The sequence below is a fragment of the Muntiacus reevesi genome, chromosome 10, assembly GCF_963930625.1.
Source record: "Muntiacus reevesi chromosome 10, mMunRee1.1, whole genome shotgun sequence".
NCBI classification, from domain to species: Eukaryota; Metazoa; Chordata; class Mammalia; order Artiodactyla; family Cervidae; genus Muntiacus; species Muntiacus reevesi.
Genome location: NC_089258.1, coordinates 30797771 through 30815513, shown reverse-complemented (window position 1 = coordinate 30815513; position 17743 = coordinate 30797771).

Below are 17743 nucleotides of genomic sequence, written 5' to 3'. Positions count from 1 at the left end.
TTTATAGCTCTTTGTCTCTTAAGGTGAAACAAAATGCACAGTTTTCTTTTCTAGTAATGTATTTATTGTTGTCATTACTGTGGTCATGAAAATTATAATTTAGTGTGTGTTGGGAGTAGGGGTGGGCAGCAGGGGAAAGATTTGTTTTGATCCTGTGGGCAACCATGAAATTAAAAGATGCTTGTTCCTTGGAAGAAAATTAATGACCAACCTAGACAGCATATTAAAAAGCAGAGACATTACTTTGCTAACAAAGGTCCATGTAGTCAAAGCCATGGTTTTTCCAGTGGTTATGTACAGATGTGAAAGTTGGACTATAAAGAAAGCTGCTGCTACTGCTGCTCAGTCACTTTAGTTGTGTCCGATTCTGTGCGACCCCATAGACGGCAGCCCACCAAGCTCCTCTGTCCCTGGGATCCTCCTGGCAAGAATACTGGAGTGGGTAAAGAAAGCTGAGTGCCAAAGAATTGATGCTTTTGAACTGTGGTGTTGGAGAAGACTCTTGAGAGTCCCTTGGACTGCAGACAGATCCAACCAGTCCATCCTTAAGGAAATCAGTCCTGAATATATAGTCATTGGAAGGACTGATGCTGAAACTGAAACTCCAATACTTTGGCTACCTTATGCGAAGAACTGATTCAAGATGCTGGGAAAGATTGAAGGCAGGAAGAAAAGGGGACGACAGAGGATGAGATGGTTGGATGGCATCACCAACTCAATGGACATGAGTTTGAGTAAACTCCGGGAGTTGGCAATGGACAGGAAGACCTGGTGTGCTGCAGTCCATGGGGTCGCAAAGAGTTGGACATGACTGAGCGACTGAACTGAACTGTGGGTAGCTAACAGATTGTAATGGATTAGAACAGTTGGGATTCTGATATATTGTCTTATCTCATGGCTACAAAATCTTTTACAGAAATGGGCAGTGAAAAGGTGTAAGGCATATAAGAAAGAAACACATAAGCCTTATTTAAAATGCATGATATACCACTCCATGTCTAAGTGTGAGTTGTAAAGAGACCTTTATTCATTCTTATTTTTTTGCAGTATGCTCTTTCCATATTGGGTTCTGCTGGGGCCTTCTGCAGTCTTTCACAAGCTCTTTTAAATAGAGCTCATTTCGTCCTTTAGTCCATGCTGAAAACAGTCACTTTATGTTTTAACATTCCTGGAGGCTTTGAGGATATGTTAGGAAAGTTCTTGGCAAGAGAATCTGTAAAGTATCAGCTATCCCTGGGCTCTCAGACATGCCTCCTGAGACATCACCAAATACCATTCTTGGTCCAAAAAGAGGATACAAAATTCATGACTTCATTCCACTTCTTTTCTTTTCTAGGAGTTGGCCCAAACTTACCATATCCAAGCAGTACCCACATTTCAGATGTTCAAGCAAACCAAGAAGGTATGTTTCTATTGTAACTGTCAGGTTGAAATAGATTATAAAGCCATCAGAGTCTACAAAAGGCCTGAGGTATCCTGGATGGATGAAACAACTGTACTTATTTTTATATCAATACAGTTCTTAGTTTCTGAACTTACATATTGACAAGGAATTAAAAAAAAAAAAAAAAAAAAGGATGAACTGTGAGAAATCTCCCATTCAGACCATTTGAAGTGTCCAAATCTATACAAAATAACCCACTCTTATTTCTCTCTGGGGACTTGACCATTAAAAAATAATCTTACAAGAAAAGACATGATGAAATTCTTGCACAAATGTGTGCACATTTTTAAGAACACTTGACTGAATGTCAGTCAAAAGCAGTCACAAGGTAATATGGCCTACTGGTAGACCAGGCAGGGCCTGGATTCAGATTTCTGTGGTTCAAAAGCCAGTTCTTCCATTTCCTAGCAGTTTACTTAATATGCTGTTGGTATCTTAGTTTCCTTATCTGTAAAAACATCAATCATAACAAGTTTCCCCTTCCCTTGTAGGATTGTTTTGAAAATGAAATCAATTAACACAACTAAACTTTTAGACCCATCCTGACACACAAATATGTTATAATAGTTGTTATCTTGAAGATATTAATGGAATGAAGTGTCTCAAATACTTTGTGTGATGAAACTAGTAATAATGTATATGACTGGGAGCACGGACACCTGTGTGAACCTTATCAAAGGTGATTTTGCAACATACTTAAGAGGAATAAACTGTTCACTCCTTTTCATATACTACCCCGTTTTGGGGAACTTTTGCTGATGAAAATTCCTCATGGAAAAATAAACATCTAAGTGCCTGGTAATTGTAGCATTATTTCTAACAAAATATGGAAGCAGTGTAAATGACTTTTTTTTAGTAAAGTGGCTAAGTGATTTATGATACATCTTGTCTATGTGTGTGCTAAGTTGCTTCAGTCATGTCTGATTCTTTGCGGCCCTGTGGAGTGTAGTCTGCCAGGCTCCTCCGTCCATGGGATTCTCCAGGCAAGAAACTGGAGTGGGTTGTCGTGCCCTTCTCCAGGGGATCTTCCTGACCCAGGGATCAAACACGCATCTCTAACGTCTCCTGCAATGGCAGGCGGGTTCTTCACCACCACCACCACCGCCTGGGAAGCCCATCTAGTGTATGAAAGAGTATACAACTAAAAAGAGTTATAAACAGAAAAGAAGAGACTCACAGATATAGAAAACAAATTAGTGGTTACGGGTAGAAGTGCAATATACGGGTAGAGGAGTGGGAGGTACAAACTATTGGGTGTGACAGGCTCAAGGATGTATTGTACAACATAAGGAATATGGCCAATTTTTTGTAATTACTATAAGTGGAAAGTAACCTTTCAAAATTATAAACGTGTTTTAGAATTTTTTAAATGAGTTAAAAAGATTCAATAAAATAAGAGTCATGAGGAATATACATAAAGTAAAAAAAAAATTCATACTTTACTTTTTTAAAGATTATGTCTGCATTATAAAGAATCAGAGCATTTGAGATGCTAGCTGTAGAATTTTATTTTCAATTTCTGCTTGTTCATATGTGCTTGCTGTAACATAATTGAGGCAATAGATTTAAGTAATTCTTCCCCCAAAAGATAACACTACCTGTTTCCTCTCTTGAGTTTTTACTTGAAAACTGAAATAGCTTAACACATGCCTTCTCAACTCCGCGTACCTACATTATCAAATTGTTTGTGTGTCATCTTTTATTACCTTCTCTTCTCTTCCATCTCAGAAATGAAGATGCTTCCTCCTTTGAAGTCAGTTCCATCTGTCTCTTGACCGCATCCCTCCCATCTGTGTTATCCTATTTCAAACCTGGTCATTGTACTCTTACTGTTTTTTGTTACCCAGCTACCATTCTCCATTCCCTTTTAGCAGTTCTCTGATTTTCCTCCAGGAAACCAAGCCCTTTCTAGTCCTTAGTCCATGTACTTCCTTAGGGGTCCATCTCTAGGTGTAGACCAATCAGTGAACTCCATCACCATCAGGAATGGGCCCTTCACTCCAGTCAAGCCAATCCAAACCCAACCAGAACTAATTCCAGGATTTTGCTTAAGCAGCTCGGTAAAAGTCTCTTACTTTGATTGCACTGAATTTGAACTTGGAAAGATACAGTGCTAAAGTTCTTTCAGCTGGCTTGCCACCACAGGGAACCTAAAAATAAAGCTACCATACAGAGGAAAGCAGAATCAGGCCAGGAAGTGCCCATGGCGTTGATGGAACCCTGAATCTATGTATGTCTGAAGCCTGAACTACCCCCATAAATTCTTCAGTTATATAAACTTTGGGTTGCTTTCTCTGTCATTTGCAACCAAAACATTTCTACACTTGATCTTAGCCAAAAGGCCGAGAAGCGATACCAAAACATTTCTAATGAATATATCTGTTCTCTCAGACTATTCTCTTTTATTCATAATCTGTTAAAAGAATTAGATGTATTCACTGCTTCCAATTCTCATTTTCCACTCATTCTCTCACGTACAATCTTCTTGCACCTAATTTAAATTCCCATTTCTCAATCCTAGTATTCCTTGCTTACACCAAAGTGCATTAACTGGTCAGCTTCTATACCCTGGAAGCTTCCTCCTCTTTTGGCTTTGACCCCTGATTCCTCCCCAGGTTTTCCTCTGGCTTCTTTATCTCCAGCTGTTCTCACATGTAAGTGTTTTCCCAAGGCTCTATCTTTTTTCCATTCTACCTCTCTCCATTAATAATTTCATCCCCCAATTCTAGTTCTAGCTATAAATACCTCTAACTTAAACAATAGCCTCAGATTCACACCAAAGCTCTTCTTTTCTTTTCCAAATAATTCCTTACTCTATGTATGCCATCTTCTTATTTAAATTTTTATACCCCTCCTCTGCCATTACCTATAGAATCAAGACTAGACCCTTGTATTCCAGTCTGACTTGAACTTCTCCATGATTTTAACCTAGTCTATGTTCCCAAACCCATTTTTTTGTGTGACTCAGATCTTAACTTTGTATATTATTCTCATTCTCTTCCAAGTACTTGGAGTTGTTCCTGTCCGATTTGAAACCCCAGTGCCTAGGGGCATCTCCCCTCAATAGAAAACACACACTTTGTGTTTGATGGTGACTCAGTTGGTAAAGAATCCACCTGCAATGCAGGAGACCCAGGTTTGATCCCTGGGTTGGGAAGATCCCCTGGAGAAGGAAATGGTAACTCACTCCAGTATTCTTGCCCGGGAAATCCCATGGAAAGAAGAGCCTAGCGGGCTACAGTCCATAGCGTCACAGGAGCCGGACACTACTTAGTCATTAAACCATCAGCAATGAGTGAACAAATGAATGAATGGGTGAACAAGTGAATCTTGCTGTCTTTCCCCTGCACCGCCCCCCCCTGCCAGCTTTGTCTCCCTTCCTGATTTTATACTTGTATTAATCAGACTCAGAGAAAGTTTCTCTCCAGCTCAGAACAGCTTTCTGATTTCCTTCTTTTTACAGATTATATTGCCTGATGGCTGCTGCTACTCAACAGTTTGTTCTCTGCTTTACAAAAACAAAACTTTGCATTCTCAGTTGATTCCGTATCTAGGCTCTGGAGCAAATCCATAGCCATGCTTTTGAGGAAAGACTTGGTCCTGTTTGGTCTCGGTTCTATCTGGAGGTAGAAGAGCCCTGCCCTAGGGGTGGAGCAACCTCTCATCATCAAGTATTTCTTAACTGGTGTCTGTAGGGTTCGGATCCCTTTTGAATTAATGGAACAAGATACCTGTATTCTAGGGATCACTCAGGAACTTAGATTTGAATTTTATGCTGATTAGCTAATGGAAAATAAAGTCAACTGAACTGATGACCCTGTCCATTAAGCTGATCTGCCTCCCTGTATTCTAACTGCAGAGTCATCCAGCAAGCCTTTGATTATCAGCAAGTATGTTTATCTCATTATATCAAGTGTTCAGATGCTAAGTCATCTTTGCAACCTCATAAATTGCAACATGCCGGGCTTCCCTGTCCTCTGTCTCCCGCAGTTTGCTCAAACTCTTGTCCATTGAGTTGATGATGCCATCCAACCATCTCATCCTCTTTTGGCCCCCTTCTTCTCCTGCCCTTGATCTTTTCCATCATCAGGATCTTTTCCAAGGAGTCAGCTGCTCACCTCAGGTGGCCAAAGTATTAGAGCTTCAGCTTCAGCATCAATCCTTCCAATGAATATTCAGGACTGATTTCCTTTAGGATTGGCTGGATTGATCTCCTTGCTGTCCAAGGGACTCTCAAGAGTCTTCTCCAACACCACAGTTCAAAAGCATCAATTCTTCGGTGCTCAGCCTTCCTCATGGTCCACCTCTCAGATTGTACCTGACTACTGGAAAAGCCACAGCTTTGACTTTATAGACTTTTTTGGCAAAATGTCTCTGGTTTGTAGTATGCTATCTAGGTTTGTCACAGCTTTTCTTCCAAGGAGCAAGTGTCTTTTAATTTCATGGCTGTAGTCACTATCCACAGTGATTTTGGAGCCCAAGAAAATAAAATCCGCCACTGTTTCCATTTTATTCCCCATCTATTTGCCATGAAATGATGGGACCAGATGCCATGATCTTAGTTTTTTGAATGTTGAGTTTTCAGCCAGTTTTTTCACTCTCCTCTTTCACCTTTATCAAGAGGCTCTTTAGTTTCTGTTCACTTTCTGCCATAAGGGTGATGTCATCTGCATATCTGAGGTTGTTAATATTTCTCCCAGCAGTCTTGATTCCAGCTTGTAAGTCATCCAGCCCGGCATTTCACATGCTGTACTCTGCATATAAGTTAAATAAGCATGGTGACAGTATACAGCCTTGACGTACTTCTTTCCCAATTTTGAACCAGTCTGTTGTTCCATGTCCGGTTCTAACTGTTACTTCTTGACATGCATACAGATTTCTCAGGAGACAGGTGGGGTAGTTTGGCATTCCCATCTCTTTAAGAATTTTCCACAGTTTGTTGTGATCCATACAGTCAAAGGCTTTAGCATAGTCAGTGAAGCAGAAGTAGATGTTTTTCTGGAATTCTCTTGCTTTTCCTGTGATCCAGTGGCTGTTGGCAACTTGATCCCTGGTTCTTCTGCCTTTTCTAAATCCAGCTTATACCTCTGGAAGTTCTCAGGTCATGGACTGTTGAAGCCTGGCTTGGAGAATTTTGAGCACCTTTCTAGTGTGTGAAATGAATGCAGTTGTGCAGTAGTTTGAACATTGAACATTGCCCTTCTTTGGGATTGGAATGAAAACTGATCGTTTCCAGTCCTGTGGCCACTGCCGTGTTTTCCAAATTTTTTTGTTTGTATATATGTAATCATATCTCCAGAAGGATTCATATCTGTAGCAATTGAGATATCATTTGAAAACCTGTGGAAAAGATTTGTAATGCTGGTTCTGACTGACAGAAAATATCAATCTTCTATGAAAAAGACAAAGGCACCAAAAAAAAAAAAAATGGGGTAGGAGAGATATATAGACACAGTATTATAAATCTTTTGGGCTTCCCCAGTGATCCAGCTGGTAAAGAACCCACTTGTCAATGCAGGAGATGCAAGAGACTCAGGTTCGATCCCTGAGTTGGAAAGATCCCCTGGAGAAGGAAATGGCAACTTGTTCCAGTGTTATTGCCTTTCTTGCATGAAAAATTCTATAGACTGAGCCTGGATGGCTACAGTCCATGGGGTTGCAGAGTTGGACATGACTGAGTGTGCCCGCACACACGTTATGAATCTTTTACCTCTTCTGGCTCCACCCCCAGCACTGGGTAACTGAGCAACCCTGCAGGGTTTCTATAAGGCTGTCATTCCTAACCATCACATCCAGAGATGTGGGCAAACCATGAGACCTCTGAAATTCTCCCCAGGCTCTACCTGGTAGTGATCTGCACAGGAAAATCACTGGAACCAGGGGAAGTTTGGAGTGGCCAGGCAAAAAAAAAGTCCCTGTGAATAGGTCTTCTCTCCTAGCTCAGTCGGTAAAGAATCCACCTGCAATACAGGAGACCTGAGTTTGATTCCTGGGTCCAGAAGATCCCCTGGAGAAGGAAATGGCAACCTACTCCAGTATTCATGCCTGGAAAATTCTATGGGCAGAGGAGCCTGGTGGGCTACAGTTCATGGGGTCACAAGAGTCGGACACGACTTAGTGACTAAACCACAACCACCACCACCAGTGAATTTGCCCCCACCTGTCAATAGGAAGGCTACTGTAACATTCACCATTTTCCTGGGATAGCGAAAAATTAAGTTCATTTCTCTGAGACCACTTCCATAAATGTTCTCCTCTTTCTTCTGGGACAGCACAACTGAAAATTGACTTATTGAAGCAGTTAACTGCTACTTATCTAGTATTTTTTAAACCCCTAGAGTTGAGCTTCTATGAAGAAATGTTTTGAGAAATGTCTTTACATTTCTGGTAAAACATTTGGCAAAGAGCCACTGTCCATTAATGCCTTTTAAAATGTACACTGTATAAAAAACCTTATGATAATTCCTCATAGGATGGAGAGTTAGGGGAATGTTCGCCTCCTTTGAAAATATGATCAGCTTCCTCTCATTAGACCAGAAGACTTAGGGAATCCCTTGGGTTTCTCTTTTTTCACTGCTGCCAAAAATCTCAGGATTACCTCTTCTACTCAAATACAATAGTCTCCCTTACCTTCAGTTTCCTGGCATTTCCTAACTTTGCCAACTCCACCCTGGATCATCCTTTAATGGCTTTGTTATATATTTTTTAATACTTTTATTTATTTTTGGCTGTGCTGAGTCTTTGTTGCTGTGCAGGTTTTTTTCTCTAGTTATGGCAAGCGGGGGCCACTCTCTAATTGCTGTGTGTGGGCTTCTCGTTGCAGTGGCTTCCCTTGTTGTGGAGAATAGATTCTAGGGCAGGCAGCCTTCAGTAGTTGAGGCATGTGGGCTCAGTAGTTGCAGCTCCCAGGCTCTAAAGCACAGGCTAGATAGTTTTGGCACACGGGCTTAGTCGCTCTGCTACATATAGGATCTTTCCAGATCAGAGATTGAACCTGTCTCTCCTGCATTGGCAGGCGAATTATTTACCACTGAGCCTCCAGGAAAGTCCCTGCTTTTTATTGTTTTAGCCCCTTGCGTCTTGCTCATTTAAAATGTTCACAAAGCGCATAGACTATATACAAAATAAAACTTTAAAAATCTAAATCAAATGAAGCTACATAACCATGACCTAGGATTATGGTGGATAATGGACCTTCCCTGCTGCTGGAAGTTTTCATGCAGAGGTTGGATGAACATCTGGCTAGGATGCACTGTAAACAACAGCTCTAATTATTTCACAGTTTTAGGACAAAGGCCAGTCAAAGCAAATTCGAGGTAATAAATATGGTGGGATTGTTCTTCCCTGCTCTGCCCCTGAGTATTTCCATCTAGTCCATCATAGTGTGATCTAGTAAGATTCACTGTGGTTAAAAAAGAGAAAGAAAGCCTGGAAACATATACAATACAGTGTAAAATAGATAGCCAGTGGGAATTTGCTTCATGACTCAGGGAACTCAAACTGGGGCTCTGTAACAAGCCTAGAGGGATGGGGTAGGAAGTGGGAGGGAGGTTCAAAAAGAAGGGGACATAGGTGTACCTATGGCTGATTCATGTTGATGTGTGGCAGAAACCAACACAATATTGTAAAACAATTATCCTTCAATTAAAAATAAATAATTTTTTTAAAAAAACTAAAAAGAAAAAGAAAACAAAAAATAAAAATGTATTCCTCTGGTGTCTTTCAGATGGGACACCCAAAATCTTGGCTGATTTTTGTGACCAGAATGTTATATGATATTTTGTTAAGAGTAGTTCATAAACTTGGTTTATAGACCCTCTTAAAATCCAATGGAGGCTATAAACTCTTTCCAGAAGAATATATGTATGCACCTAAATCGAAATGTGCATATATTGCTAGGCTATTCAGTGAGCCTCTGAAGCCAATCACTAGATCCCCTATGTTCATAACATTGGTTTCAGACTAAAATTAGTAGAAGTCTATGGAGTAAAGAGAAGGAAGAGTAACAGATTTGCCAGGTCTTAGTCAACTGCTTAAATATGGGCCGACTCTCAAAAATTGGCCCCATCTTTTCATCTTTTGGGCTTCCCTGATAGCTCAGTTGATAAAGAATCCCCAGGAGAAGGGATAGGCTACCCGCTCTGGTGTTCTTGGGTTTCCCTTCTGGGTCAGCTGGTAAAGAATCCGCTTGCAATGCAGGAGACCTAGGTTCAATCCCTGGGTTGGGAAGATCCCCTGGAGAACGGAAAGGCTACGCACTTGAGTATTCTGGCCTGGAGAATTCCATGGACAGTCCATGGGGTCACAAAGAGTCGGACACAACTGAGTGACTTTCACTTTCACTTTTTCATCTTTTGATATGAGAGTAAGATGGTTTCTCAAAGCACTTAGGAAAGATGAGAGCGAAGGGATGTAAGTACATAGATACTAATAAACGAGTTATTCACGAATGAATAATTCAGAAGAACTGAGCTCTCATTTTAAGTGAGAGGAAGCTCTTGCCCTTATGGGCGTGAATTGTGGGCTCCAGCTGAGGACAGGGACATCATTTCCAGCAAGCAGCCCTCCTTGAAGGAGGCACAGAGATGAAAAGAATCTTAAGTGGGCGGCACCGTTGGGTACTGGAAAGAAGATAGGATTGGAAGCAGCGGTCACATATTCAGCATCTTCAAGGGCCAGGCAGGGACAATAGATGAGATGGTAGGAAGTGAGGAGAATGGTGGTCCCCGGAGAATCACCCTCCCAAATGGTCTTTGCTCATGTTCATAAAAAACAGCATTTGACCCACCACTCCCAAAAAGTGTCTGTGGCTGACCTGCCATCTCTGGAGTCGAATGATCATAAGTTGAATTCCAGGTCTGCTGCTTATTAGTGAGGATCTTCGGAATGTACCTTGACCACCTTTAGGCTCAGTTTCATCCTTCATAGCAACAACATCATGTGTCTTTGAACCTTGATCATGGAAATTTGTGACAATGTAAATAAAGTGCCTCACACTAGACTTGGTGTATACTATGAAATGTAGCTATTATTCGAGCCCCAGGACCTAGCTGTGTACCTATCTCCCTGAAAATTTATAGGTAAATAGAAATAGAGAAATAAAGGTTATCATAGACCTCTAAAGCTCTTTGAGTAACTACAGTATGCATTTAAGCTAAGTCATCTTAGCATTCTGGAGTTACCTACCCAGTGGTTTTGTCTTAATAGATTGTGGCTTCCCAGGTGGCCAGAGTGGTAAAGAACCCACCTGCCAATGTAGGAGACATAAAAGATGCAAATTAGATCCCTGCGTCAGGAAGATCCCCTGGAGGGGGGCATGGAAATCCACTCCAGTATTCTTGCTTGGAAAATCCCATGGACAGAGGAACCTGGTGGGCTCCTGTCCGTAGGGTTGCAAAGAGTTGGACACGACTGAAGAAATTTATTCCGCACAGTTACAGAGGCATTCTACGTGAGCAGAAAAAGAAAAGAGCTTTCACGTGGTCTTCAGGGCTCTAAGAGGCATCAATGCCTAGAAGGGGTTACATATCAGCCCCATGAGCATCTAATGTGTTGGCAGAGATTAATTGACTGGAGGAGGCAAGAACTAAGTGAACATGAAGGGAAAGTCCGAGAAGTACAGCAACTATTTACCACCGTTTAGCAACCTTGCTAAAGATTGCTAAAGATACAGCTCTCAGCTTTAGCAACTTAAAGGCAGTAATTACTTGTGTATGTCTTTTCTCCAGGGCAGGGTTTCGGGTGAGGCAAGATACTGCACTTGCTGGGTGGAAGCATGTCTTCTTTTGAATTTTTGATGTTTTGTTTGTCATGGTTTTTTTGCACTAAATTTTCATACTTTTTTAAAAGTATTTTTTAAAGTACTAAGATATTATTTATCTTCATTACTAAAATTTTTTGGCACCCCTTAAATTTTCCACCCTAGTCCCAGCCCTGTTGTTCTCTGAATTTTAAACTGTTGAAATTATAGGAGTGTTTCATTTAGTGATTCACAAAAGGATTAACAAGACTCAATAGCATGTTATATTCATAGCTAAGATTTATTACAGCAATAAACATAGAGTTAAAGCAATGAGGAGGGGGGGAATAGGCGTTGTTGCAATCTAGAAAGGTCCAGCACAAATTTCTGATGTTCTTCCTTGTCCAGGGCTACTTAGCAGTACCTAAGTTTCTAAGTTCCCCTGGACAAGCAGTCCCTAGCTGGAACTTCAAGGATATGTGCGGAATGTCTCTGCCTAGGGATGCCTTTTTGAGTCTCTGGGTCTGAGTTTTTTTACATGGGGACTGATCACATAGACATACCTTGCTAAGCAACCATTGCTTCACAATCAGCCATAACAATGGAAACTCAACAGTAAAACTAGGTGCACATCATCATTATTGATGTTTATGCAAAGCAGCTTAATAAGCCAGCAATGGCATAGTCCATTGCTGCAGAGATATACACAACAAAATCATCCATCGCTAACACAAGGAACACTTGGAGGACCACAATCCCTCCAATCACTTGGAGGACTTAGTGAAGTCATGGTTCTCTTGGAGACACACCAGGAATAAGCAACCAGACCTGTTATGTTAACCTTTTCTCTCACATGGATTCATGTGGAAAATTGACGTGTCACCTTTATTAAAAGCAGCAATAGTGCTAAATTGCGGTAATTGAAGAACATGGCTTGGATCCATGTCAGAAGACTTTCTACTAGATTTTTGGAACCTAGACCTTGAGATGACCCATCTATGGGAGAATCTGGGATGCAGAGGACACACATACCCACCCAGGTGGAGTAGATACTACTGTTTTTGTAACTGTGGAAAAAAAAAAAAAAGTGTTAGTCATTCAGTTGTGACTGACTCTTTGAGACCCTATGGACTGTAGCCTGCCAGGCTTCTCTGTCCATGGAATTCTCTCGCCAAGAATACTGTCATGGATAGCCATTCCATCCTCCAAAGGAAACTTCCCGACCCTGATTGAACCTGGGTATCCTGCCTTGCAGGCAGATTCTTTACCACCTGAGCCAAAGGGAAGCTGCTTTTTTTTAACTATTTAGCCCCCAAAGGGAGGGTGATGGCTTTCCAGAGTTATCTTTAAAAGGCAGATATTAGGCTTACTTCCAATATGCTTTCCAGAAGGAGACAGACCTGTCCCTTGAGCAAACACTCCTAAAAGGAAGAGGAGGACAGGCATGAGCTCATTCCTTTGTCTAGGCTCAGCTGATAAGCTTACCTTTGAACTTAGGGAGAAGAAAGTGAAGGGATATAGTGAACAGGTATATTTTCCCAATACTGGACAGTTGAGCAGATTGCTTAATGGAAACATAAAAACAATAGTATATGCCATTGAAAGGAATGGCTCCAAACTATTTTTATTTCCGAGAACAAAATTCCCTCCCACTCTTCCAGTAACGGGCAGGATAACATTTTCTCTGGCCAGAGTCCAAAATCACTTGTCGTACTCTCCATGTAGCTTGACATAAATTCCTACAACACACACACACACACAAATTCCTACAACACTAGATTCATGCCTCTTTTTTCCCCTCCAACAGAAAGCCACCTTGTCCTGAGTGACTGACTTTCAGGCAGCTTCAGTTGATGGCCATACTTACTCATAGTTGGCGAACTATGGCCCCAGGGACAAATCTGACCCTCAGTTTTACTGGGACACAGCCATGCCCATTTGCTTAAATACTATCTACAGCTACCTTTGCACTACAATAGCTGTTTTTGTTGCAGGAAGGGGGATCCCTTCCAGGGCCTGAGAGTGGCCTCTTGTCTAACACTCGGAAAGGAATTGTCTGAGGAGATGCACATGTTGAAAAGCAAAAGATTTGATTGGGAAGGGACGCCTGAGCAGAGAGCAGGAAGGTAAGGGAACCCAGGAGAACTGCTCTTTCATGTGACTCTCTGTCTCAGGTTTTATGGTAATGGAGTTAGTTTCTGGGTTGTCTCTGGCCAATCATTATGACTCAGGGTTCTTCCTGGTGGTACACGTATCACTCGGCCAAGATGGATTCCAGTGAGAAGGATTCTGGGAGCTTGGTAGGACATATGAGCTGGCATCTCCTCTCTCCGTTAGACCTTTCCCAAATTCTTCTGGTTGATGTAGCTTGTTAGTTCCACATTCCTTACCGGGACCTCCTGTCATAAGATAACTCACCCAAGTGGTCACTATCATGCCTAGCCAGCTTGTGTCGTTTTAGTCAGTGGTTCTCCTAATAACTTGAGTAGATTTTTCTTTAGTAAAAGGAAGTTTATTACTGTATTATCATTATAAAAAGTATACTGTATTTTCAATACTATATAACTTTATATAACTTTATAGATTTTTTCTTTTTTTTTCAATATACTATTTCTTATTTTTATTCGTTGGAGGCTAATTACTTTATAGATTTATAGAGAAAAAATTTAGATTTACGTAAAAGTTGCAGATAGTACAGAGAGTTGATTTGAGTAGTTTCGACAGAGACCATATGGCCTGTAAAACCTAAGATGGGTATTACCAGGTCCCTTACCAAAAAAGTATTTATGCCACCAGTGCACTGAGAAATAGGTGCCTAGGCAGTTTCTAACTCTACTACAGGAAAATGAAAGTGAATTAGTAGGTTATCGAAATCTCACTACTGGAACAAGTTGAGAAAAGGGCCAGTATAGATTAAGGAAAGATTAGCTGACAGATTGCTCTATATGCTCTTTTCTTGAATTCAGGTGAAAGTAAATTCAAGTTGTTTGAAACAGACTACTTCAAAGAGGCCGTGTCTTCTTGGTTAGATTTTGCTCAGCTCCAAAAACCTTAATTTCCCTGCTTGGATCTGCAGAGTCTGCCCTGGGTGTTGTGAAAGTGAAAGAGGAAGTGTGCAAATACCTGCAATATGATGCAGATGGTTCTGAGGAAAGAGTGAGTGTGGCTGGAGTCAGAGAGTCAGAGAAAAAAGCCAAGATAGGAACCAACTGTAATTAACAGTGTCCGCCTCTCAGTAGAAGGTTGAGGTGCTTTAAAATGCTCCCTGGTTGGATATACACTGTTCATCTTATTAATCACATATAATGTCTTAGAAGAAAAAGAATATCATACTATTTCAATTATAAACTTGTATTGTTCATACAAGTATTTCCATAGCCCATCCCCCAAGAAGTATCTTCGGTGGGTTAGTTTGGTTGGGCTTTTTGGCTTATGGTGCCTGTTGCTGTTGCTTTGAGAATTTTATTGCTGCTCTTGTTGTTTCTAACTACAGATGTCTGAAAATTGTTGAACTTTCACACAAGTGGTCCAAATGTAACTTCAGTATTCACTCAGTTGCATCAACTGACCAAAGCATTTTATACTTATTCTATAAGGGCATCATTAGTCAGACTCCTTGATGTATAGTCTTAGAAGTCACTGTCTCACCAGCACCCTTGCATTTTCCCAGTGGCAGGAATAAACTCTTTCTTTCTTTCTTTCTTTCTTTCTTTATTGGAATAAACTCTTTATAGGTGATTGCATGTCTTTGGCATAAAAAACTGCCTCTGATTGCACCTGGGTGGTGGGTAAATGGGGGGATGGTGTTCATGTTATTATTCTCTATTTTTGTGTATGTTTGAAAATGTCCATAATGAAAGTTTGGGTTTTCTATTTATTTATTTATTTGGCTGTGCTGGGTCTTAGTTGCCGCACGCAGGATCTTTAGCTGCGACAGGCAAACTTTTAGTTGTGACATGTAGAATCTACTTCCCTGACCAAGGATGGAACCTGGGCCCTCTGCATTGGGAGCATAGAGTCTTAGCCACAGAACCACCAGGAAAGTCCCTGGGGTTTTTCTTTTCACTGATTATTGGACGTGGTTCATGGTTCTCTAATGCATGAACAACCACTACATATTCCACTGGTCTTTGCAAACTAGAGCTTGAAATTTTCATTAGCCGTCCTTACTAGGATGGCAGCTGTCCAAGAAAAATGAAGACATTGAGAAGAGCAAGGTTAACACTACTCCTTAATGCTTCAGAGCCTGCTTTGAGAGGTACAACTAAACATTCAGGTTAAAATGAAAAAATATTTGGGGCAGAAATTAGATATTGCAAATATATCCCTTCAAAAGAAAGCTACCTGTGAAATGAGCCCTTATCAGTAAACTGCTCCTCATTTGTTACCTACATTTATTAAACTCCTCTATGCAAAGACCTGTGCTAGACAGGGAGACATAAATATAATGTTTGCCCTTGTCAAACTGGACAAAGAAAGAATAAGATAGATAACACCTAATCCCGGAAACTTAGCACTGAGTCTTGGACCCGGCCCTCAATGACCAGGATTCAACTTAGCTCAGTTCACTTCAGGGTTAATACCATTCTAATAGAGCACCTACTCTGGGTATAGTTCTGAGCTAGATACTAAAACTGTGGAGGGAAAAAATATAGTCCCCATCCTTGGTCTAATAGGGAAGATGGGTAATAAAATCAACTCTTTGATTGTGGAATTGCACTGGGTACCATGAGATGACAGAAAAAGACTTCAGGGAAGTCTTCATGAGTTAAATCTTAAAGGCTTATTAAGATTAGCAAGTGATTAAGGTGAGCAGAAGCAAAGAGTTATAAAGTGTCTGTGGTATGAGAAGTTAGGAATTATTTGGTAATCATACACCAAGAGTATTTAATTATCACTAGAATGTTAGCTCTGTGGTGGGATTTTGTCTTGTTTTGTTCACTGTATATCTGGATAGTGTAGGCACTCATTAAGTATTTATTAAATGAACAAACAAATCCAGCTATAAATTGTTGCGTGAGTCCAGAGTTTATGGTAGAGAGCCACAGTGGAGGTTGAATCAAGGAATCCCTGTAAGAAGCTTGAATTTTATGATGATGAAAAACACTCAAGAATTTCACAAAGAAAAATAGCATGACAGGATTTGTGTTTTTGAGCTTTGAGGGGGAGAAGTCTCAGGGGGATAAGACTGGAGAAAGAAACAAAGTGTAAGCTGTTGCTAAAATCCAGGGGGAAAGTTGATTGGGTAAAAGCCATGGAATTCAGACACAAATTTAATGTCACCTAAAGCCACCACATGGTTAGCATGAAGAAGACTGGCAGTACCAAGTGCTGTCAAGCGTGTGGAACAAGCAGAACACTTATCCCTGCTGGTGGAGTTTACACTGATGCAATCTCTTTGAAAAGCTGTTGGGTAACTCCTACAAAAGCTGAACTCAGTAGTCCCCCTTTCAGGTAAACTACAGAACCCAACAAGAATGGGTGTTCATATGCCCCCAAAGATGTCTGCACAAAGGATGTTCCTAGCAGCACTCTTGGTCATAGCCGAATGGATAAACTGTGTTATAGTCATGCAATAGAATACTAAAAAAAAAAAAAAGAAAAAAAGCTGAAAATGAATGTATGGCCATTACGCAGATAAATCTCAGAAACATCACGTTGAGTAAGAAGCCAGACGGAGAAGAATACACACAACATACTATAGGATTCCATTTATAAAAGTTCAAAGACAGACCAAGCCCATTTGTGGTGAAAAATCCGGAATAGACTTTGGCTTTGGGCACAGGGTAATGACTGGGAGCGAGGAGCTAAGCTATATCTACATCCTGATCTGGACATGGTTATACGAGTGGGCTCTCTTTTGTAATAACTGGCCAAGCTGTATGCTGCAATCTGTGCAATGTTCTGAATATATATGAATATTTAAGTGGCCTCAGTTTCCTGGCTCAGGTACCTGGGTGGGTGATGGTGGCCCTGTATTAGATTCAATGTATCTAGAAGAAAGAGGAGTCAAATTCCATGGTTGCCAAGGCTCTTAGTGCATTTGTGCTTCTGGCTGCCCAAGTCACAGCATGGGCATACCACAGCCCCTGTAGTCATGGAAATCGCCCCTCCCTGGAAATCTCCCTTCGAGGTGAGCCCTCCTGTTTCTAATACCCCTAGAGATTGTGCCACCCCTCCATTCAGGGAAGTCTCATCCAAGAAGAGAAGCCCATTTTTAGGGGCCCCCAAACTCTGGCTCCATGCTTCTTTTTGGCAGTGGGGGAGATCCTAAGATAAGGAGTCAGAATCAGATCCACTGAAATCATTGCCATGAGAATAATCAAACAGCATCTTCTAGACCACTGGGGGTGCGGGGGACTGTCTAGAATTGTGTGCAGTGGTCACGGGGAACAGACACACCTTGGGAACTTCTCATCCCCTCTTTGCCAGTGCCTTTCTTCTGCTCAGCTATTACATGCCTTCACTGGAGTCAAGCCACTCCTGAAGCAGAGGAGTAGAGGATAGAGACTCGGGAGAAACCTTGGACAGAAGCCACAAGGAAGGATAAGTGGGAGCCA